Source organism: Ixodes scapularis, unplaced genomic scaffold, assembly GCF_016920785.2.
Source record: "Ixodes scapularis isolate PalLabHiFi unplaced genomic scaffold, ASM1692078v2 PGA_scaffold10__122_contigs__length_95168666, whole genome shotgun sequence".
Taxonomy (NCBI): Eukaryota; Metazoa; Arthropoda; class Arachnida; order Ixodida; family Ixodidae; genus Ixodes; species Ixodes scapularis.
In genome coordinates this window covers 27,043,453-27,051,275 of record NW_024609836.1, presented here as the reverse complement: position 1 = coordinate 27,051,275, position 7,823 = coordinate 27,043,453, and positions in this window count along the sequence as shown.

Sequence of the window (7,823 nt, the reverse complement as noted above, 5' to 3'; positions counted from 1 at the left end):
GCTCCTTTTCGGGCGGAAATGATTCGAAAATATAATACTATTATTTATGGCGCCCAAAGCATGGGAATGGTAGAGTTATGCATTTACTCTAGGGAATGGGATCTCGCATCCGTGGGAGGCTTGCGGGCCGCGTGCGGCCCGCGGGCTGCGTGTTTGTGAGAGGAACGCACGCTGGCGCAGAGCGCGACGCGCGCGATGCATTCAAGGGCCTTGGATCCTGGATCTAAAAAGACGCCGCTACAAGTGCGAAGGGATCTTCTGGACCGAGGCCGGCCATGGGCACCCGCACGCCGAACGCTTTAGTGTGTGGGGCACGAATAGTGTTCTACTATTCGTCCCGTTCTTCAAACATTAAATGTAGTGCCTTGTTTTGGAAACCCTGGTTCCTTTCCCACAGTATCTACAATTTACTGATAACATTTCTCTTAAAATTTTATGGGCATTACTTCAGTTATAAAAAAATGACATTGACAATCTGACGTCCTTTCACATTTCGACCCGCCGGGGCGAGCCAGTTTTCGCTGCACACTTGGATAGGCCGTAAAGTTCCCCGCTTCGGTTTTTCGCGTCCTTTCCGCTGGATGTCGTCGGCGCCGCAAGGCGCGTTCTGACAGCGACTTTTCACAGCGCTTCCCAACTTGACGCCATCAACGTCACGGAGTTTTCGCAGACCGTTTTCCCAGATCCGCCGTATACGCTCTCTGGTACGAAAACTCCACCACTGCGCACGCGCGGCGCTAACTTTGCCTTCAGAGTCCCGGACCTCGTAGCGAGTTGCGGAGAACGTTTGGGAGACAGCGGAAACGACCCTAAGAAAACTCCTTATTGTAGTCATTAGGGAATTGTAGTAGACCGTTCCCGCAGCCCGCTAAGCATAATACATGTGGCCGTAATCCGCCACATGTATGATCTCTATGAACTATGCAGACAAGGCTGGCGGCGCGCATGCGCAGCTGCGGCGTTTTCTTCGGGGATACCGTAGCGGAGGAGAAAAACGATCACTCCCTATTAGGGAGTCTACCCGTCCCACAGCACTCTCCGCAACCCGCTACGATGCCCGGAACTCCACAGCCAAGGCCATCGGCGCGCAGGCGCAGTAGCGGCCTCTTCGTCGCGGAGGGCTTAACGGAGGGGGAAACGCGGTCTACGAAAACTCCCTATTATAGTTAGCGGTACCGTTCGCCATCTTGTGGAGCCATGTTGCTTCAGTGGAGCCATCTCGTGGTCTTTGTCCATGACGTCACGACCAGGATTTGCCTAGTCGTGACGTCAAGAGCTATGGTCCTGGCTACCTGTTATCGGTGGCGACAAGTTCGATAATGTATTTAAAAATGCCAACCGGGCGAAGTTGACACTTTGGCAATGCCCCTGTGCCTGTTTGGCTAATCTTAGAAAGCCGGCCACAAGGCAGTGTTTTTAAACGCGCGCGTTTTTTTCTCTCGTTTTTTTTTTTTTAATGTTTGATGCACTGGACGACAAGTATCATGAAAAATTATTTAATATGCATAACCAGTTAGATACTTACTGTACCGACTTCTCCACATAATCGCTGCACATATATCATGACGTGGCACAATTTGGATGCCCTCCTCAAGGAAGGTTACCACCGAATCGAACAAGAATGCCGGTCGTCGCAGACGTTCGTCCCTGACCCTTATCATCATGGACGTATGTTCGTCCTTCCAAACACTTCACGAAGTTCTCTCCATAGTACATGTCCGTGCCGACTGTATAGGTCTTATTTGTGCGTGGTGGAACAGGCAGCAACTGTTTTTTGAGGAGGTCATTCCAAATTTTGGTGCCATTTCAGTGCCTAAATCTGTGTGATCACGTGGAGAAAATACAATGTGCATCTAATTTTTGTGTATATTAAAACAGCTTTTCTCGATCTTAATTGTTTTCTGTAACCAGTTCATCGCAGGTTGAAAAAAAAAAATCACTCGTACAATTTTACGTTGTAATTTGATACCTTCACTTACTATGCGTGAAAACTAACATACACGGTACGTGTTTAATTTTAATTCGAACCAGATTAAAAAAAAAAAAAAAAGGATGAGAGTTAGACAATTTTCGGTTTCACCATGTATTTATCGGCTTTATCGGACTTTACAGAGGCGTACTGTTCCTATAGTCTGGCCCCCAAGTATACTCGCACGGACGTCCACCTTTCAGTCTTGCCTTCGCAAAGTTTGATGACGTAATTGCGAGATCGAAACCACCCGCCTGACGACACTCGAGAGCGGCTCATGGATTGGACACGAGAACTGCGTGAGTGGATTTCGGCTCGTAACAATCAATGCCTCGGCGGACACTCGGGCAGTGGCTCGTGTTCAACCACTTCGGTGCCGGCGCGTGGCTATGATTAAAGCTGGTTCTGCTTCTGCATGCCTAATTGTTGTGTACTTCTTGGTCAAGGATGTTCTGCGGATGTATCATTTCACCTTTGAGGTTCAGCACTGCCTGACCTTGATATGCCATAAGATAGGCACCAGGCCACGCGGCCGCTTCTGACTCCGAGTTGAGGGGATGAACGATGCTCATATTTCTCGAATTTATAGACGCTTTACACACGTGCCAAATTACAGCCGCCATTGCTGACCTTCTCTTGTCTTACCGAGATGCCGAGCAACTGAAACGGTAGTTGGCGATCCTGTACGAAGGCCGATGCTTTAGAAAAGGACACAGTTGAATCTAATATGGCAATAACCTGGCCTGCTATGGTAATGATGAAGTGAAATAAGCGGAATGAGAGGAGACAAAAACTGAAGGTCAGTTATGGCGGCGTCCATGCACAGCTGCTGCAAAGCGTCTATTGGATGAGCATCGTACCGGCGTGCGGTCGTGTATCACTACTGCGTACCCCAGGCTAGCGGCTGTACCGCACTGGCTAAATTTCTCATCTACAGCTCGGAGACTCGTCGCCCCTGTGAGGCAGACCAAGTTCTAGGCTGTATAAACACACACACAACCCAATTAATTGAATTTATTTGCCGACTGCCATTGCTCAGAAGGAAAAAAAATGAGGCAAGTTTATTCGGTTATTAGCGTTAGGGAGTAATACTGAGTAGTATTTAGCGAAAGTAGAAAACTCGTTTCATGGCCCCAATTTATAATCGCGCTGAAAAAGAGCGTCGAAGCCTTGTCACAGGAAAAGGGAAGTCGCCGTTTATTTGATCACTGTCTCGGCAGCGTGTCCTTGGTGGGTGCGCCGACGACAGTGACGAAGTTACCTAAACAACTACGTCACTCTTTCAAGCCTCATTATCGCCAGGCCTTGATGCGCTCTTTTTACGCGAAAATTTTAAATCAGGCAAAAAAAAAAAAAATGATTGAATAATATCTAAAAAATATTACATTTTTTTACGAATTCTTTAAATCGGTCTGACCTCTGATAGTCATTGCTGTCAACATTGCAATTCGCATATGACCCCTAAAACCAATAATTAAAAAGCCCATTAAGGAAGTTTTAGTTAATCAGTCAACTTAGCATAGCGAGAATTGCCTCGTCTAATGTATGCGCCGAACCTGATAAATACAAGGTGAAAAAAGCCACCGCCTAACGTTCGCCCCTTTTTTGAAAATAAAATTTCTTCGAATTAAAATCAAACACCTGACCCTAATTGAAAGATTAGAGGCGATACGAATCCGGGGAAGGACTATTTTTGCGGCCATGATAATACAAATTTACCCAGCGTTTAATTTTGTCCAACATCTTTTCAATCAGGAAATTTGAGAAGATCATAGTCGTCGTCTATTGCCTACCTATCAAAGTTGTTTCCTATCAAAGTGCTAGACAGCAGCTGTACGTGTTATACAAATATAACTGCGACTGTGATATAAAAATTAAAATAAAAAGCTTACTCCTTTTTTTTTTCTCAGACAGTCACAGCAAGCAAATTCACGGGTAGTAGAAGTCATAAAAAATGATGTTGGCCGAATATTAATTAATTAATTAATAATTAATCTAGTCATTATAATTTCTATACTGTCCTACCGATTGCGGACATCAAAAAGCAGTTCAAGCCGGAAGGTGCAAATATTTCTAACGCATCCTCATTCTTTGTATGCTTATGCTCGTGTTCATAGGCGTAGACTACGAGGGGGCATCGGGGCTCGTGCCCCCCCTGGTGACATCCAGGGAAGAGAGGGTGAAGGGGGCTGAGCCCCCCCCCTTCCCGGGCCATGATCTTTACCGAGACGCTGTTTACGTGCCATGTAACGAGCTTCTAGTAGTGGCATGTAAACAAAATAGCGCACACAGCAACGGACACATGAGGATATACATACGCCGTAAAATGTACCCCCTAAAATAAACTACTGATAATTGCCGGTGTAAAAAAAAATTGCACGGAAAAGCACCCCCGCCCCCCCCCCCCCCCCCCCCCCCCCCCGGGAAACTGGAAAGTCTACGCCACTGCTGGTGTTCATATACTACCATACGTTGAGCGACTTTTTCTGCCTGCAGTTTTAAACGTCTTTTGTTGCATGTTCGTCATTCTTTAATTTTTGAAGAAAGGTCACTGACACGTCGTTACGCGAACACATTTCTAAAATCGGTGCTTACTCATTAAAGCAACATATGTGTAACCAAGAAATCTCTGCATATTTTACAAATATTAGAGAGTTTTAGTAGATCGTTCCCATGACTCCGACAAACGATACCCGATACTCCGCCACCCGCCTCCCTTGCGCATGCATAGTATCGTTATCGGGGCTATCGGAGGTATCGGAACGATCTGCTAAAACTCTCTATTGTTATAGAGCGAATGTGACGATACTTATAACGGATTTTTGTTTCCTTTATCTAGAAAGAACATCGCGGGACTGGTCATTTATTTTTCCCAACGAGAACTTGCATGGATAATGTAAAAATGTACTGATGATGCGTAAATAAAATACATATACGTATATAAATTCAAGCATAACTAAATAATTTTGCATGCCTAGAAATTGATGTAACCTCACGAAATGAAACTGCCATACTTAATATTTTATAAAAGCGTACATAGTTTGTATTCTTACAAAACCCCGAGATAAAGGGGAAAAAGACAACAACAACAACACACATACATCTTAAAAAGAAAAAAAAAAGATAAAACACTTTATAGGAAAAAAGAAAAAGAAAACGAGTTAGAGGTGAATTTTGGCGCATTTTCATCCTGTGAATCTGAATATCACGTTCGTTTTCTCCGAAGATGTAACTACACGCGAGAAAACACGAAAAACCTTCGACCAGTCGTTACGTCCCAATTAAAGGATCTCATTGCTAATGTTTCTTATATTTCAAGCTCCAAGGGCTTGTTTGAAAAATATAATTTGTTGCGTGTTTTCGATATGTATACATATAAACTTATGGTCCGTTTTAAGGTAGAAAAACAAAAAAAAGAAACGTGGATATTCTGGCTAAACTTTCTAAACTAAGGGAACATGTTACCTCCTATCCAACTCGTTCGGCGGCACGTTGGGCTGTGCCTCTTTGCCATAACAACTATTCCATGCAGTCTCTAAAGTATATGCTACCTACTTTACTAAATTTCCTCTTAAACAAAAACGTAGGTATAATGTCTGTCACAATGCAAGATTTATTTTCTTAATTGAATTGAATATATTACTTTTCTGCGATAGGTTATAATCTATTTTTGTATACAATGTTGATATTTTTGCTGTTGCTTTGTATTTCTAATCTGTCATGTGGAACTGTAAGAGAGCAGGGGGCTTCGTCAAGCTGTTAAACAGCTTTTTCCCTCTGTTTCCTCCATTCCTGTATCGAATGGGAAATAAACTTTATTATGATATTATTATTATTGTGTCGCCATGGGCGTGTCACTCGTGTGGGCATCGCGTGCAATTGCAAGCTGGCCAGGTATATTCCCCCGTACTGACACCAGTCGTGACATCTCTTTCTGCAGCCATTTAGAAAATAGCAAGAGTGCGCGTGCATAGCTTTGACAGGCGCTGAAGATGCGCGAGAGCAGAGATTCTGAAAACTCTTTGTGTGACGTCACGCCCCGCGAAGGAGCGTCAGCGGTACTTTAAGAATTAAGTTCTCCAGCCTCCGTGCACCAAATTCAAAAATAATCTGGGTATTCGTGATCCTGGAGGCTAATTAAGAAGGAATTGGGTGTTTTTCCTCAAATACAGAACCGTTTTTGTTTCCCTTTAAAACAACACAAAATCGTTGTGTTGTAATTTTTTTCCTGGCTTTCTTTCTTTCTTTCTTTTTTCTTTTTTTTTTTTTTTTAACGTGAAGTTATAAGCATGTCCGTTCACCGGAACCTACTCCACTACCCTTATTTCAGATCGTCTGCATAATCTATGTGTTTTATTATGATTAATATTCCTCTTTCGTGTCGTGTTGTCGTTGTTTGCCTTTGTAAGGGTAGCGAGGTCTCGTCAAGCTGGATAGTTTCAACTTTTTTCCTCAATGCACCCCCCCCCCCCCCCCCCCCCAAATTGCTTATGTGATGGAAATCAACAATGTTTCGATGTATCAAATAGATTAGCAGGCAGCCCTCATTTTTAATGCCTTTTTCTAACTACTGATTTTAAAATTGAAGCCTCTAAAATTAGTGTAGGTCAAACGAAACTTTAGAATGTTACATATATTGATTTACGGGAAGACCCCAACATGGAAGTGTTTTACTCAAGATTAAATTGAGTTCCACCAGCGGCCACCAGTCGCCTAGAGGGCCGCGAGTGGCGCTCCTGTCCATTTCTAAGGAAGCCTACATACGGAACTATCAATTTCAAGGGGAAGTCTATTTATCCTTGCATAAACTTTAGAAAAGTACGCGTGTCAATTTCGTGACGGGTAATTGATGGACCACCACATTCCTGACCTTGCATAAGCACCACGCGATTTATTTAACCCTTTAGCTGGCAAGATTAGAAACAGTGAGCCTAGCATATTCTCACTGGTTTATTTCGTGTAACACACTTATACAAAAAAAAAAAAAAATAAAAAATAAAAAAAAAAACGAAACGTTTTATCAAAAATTGAACGATACAGAAGGTCAACAATTGTGTTGATCTGCCAGTTCACAATAAATATAGGGGTCTAACTCGGCAGATTTGCACTAATATAAACGTAAAAGCTGGGAACCAAAGCGGCGGGTTTTGCAAAGTTATTAACTATAAATCTGCCTACCCGAGAGAAAGCCAAAGAATGACAAAACGCTTTTCGCCATGCAAGCTTCAGATTTAGTCATCTGCCAGTCAGGGCCGTACCCAGAAAAAATTTTCGGCGGGGGTTTTCGGGGACAACGGCGGCCATTTTGAAAATGTCTATTGTCTTATTTTCGCCTATGAATCATGTGCATCGGTGGCATATAATGGAGAGTTATAGCAAACCGGAGAACCGGTCCCGGTTTGGTACCCGGTAGCCGACCGGCGCCACTGCGCGTGCGCAGAGGTGGAGATTAAAATCGGCTGGCTGCAAGTGCACCGACCAGGGCCGTACACAGAAAAAAATTTCGGGGGGGGGGGGGGGGGGGGGGGGGGGGGTGTCAGAACCCCCTAACCCCCCCCCCCCCCCCCCCCCCCCGATTACGGCCCTGCTGCCAGTATATTTGTTCGTGTCTGAATAACACTAATGTAGCTGCGTAGATTAGTATTTTGAGCGCGTCTGCAGTACCAGGACTGTTCAAAATATTTTAGTTAAAAATTCAGATGGCCTAATACGAGCCTTGGTTCGCAATCGACAGCACTGCTGCACCGTGACATACAAGCTTCAGTAAACCTTCTGAATAAATTTAGTTGGAGAATGCCCGTAAAATAAAAACCAGCATTTTTTAAAATTTATTTAGGGGGGTGAGGGACATTGG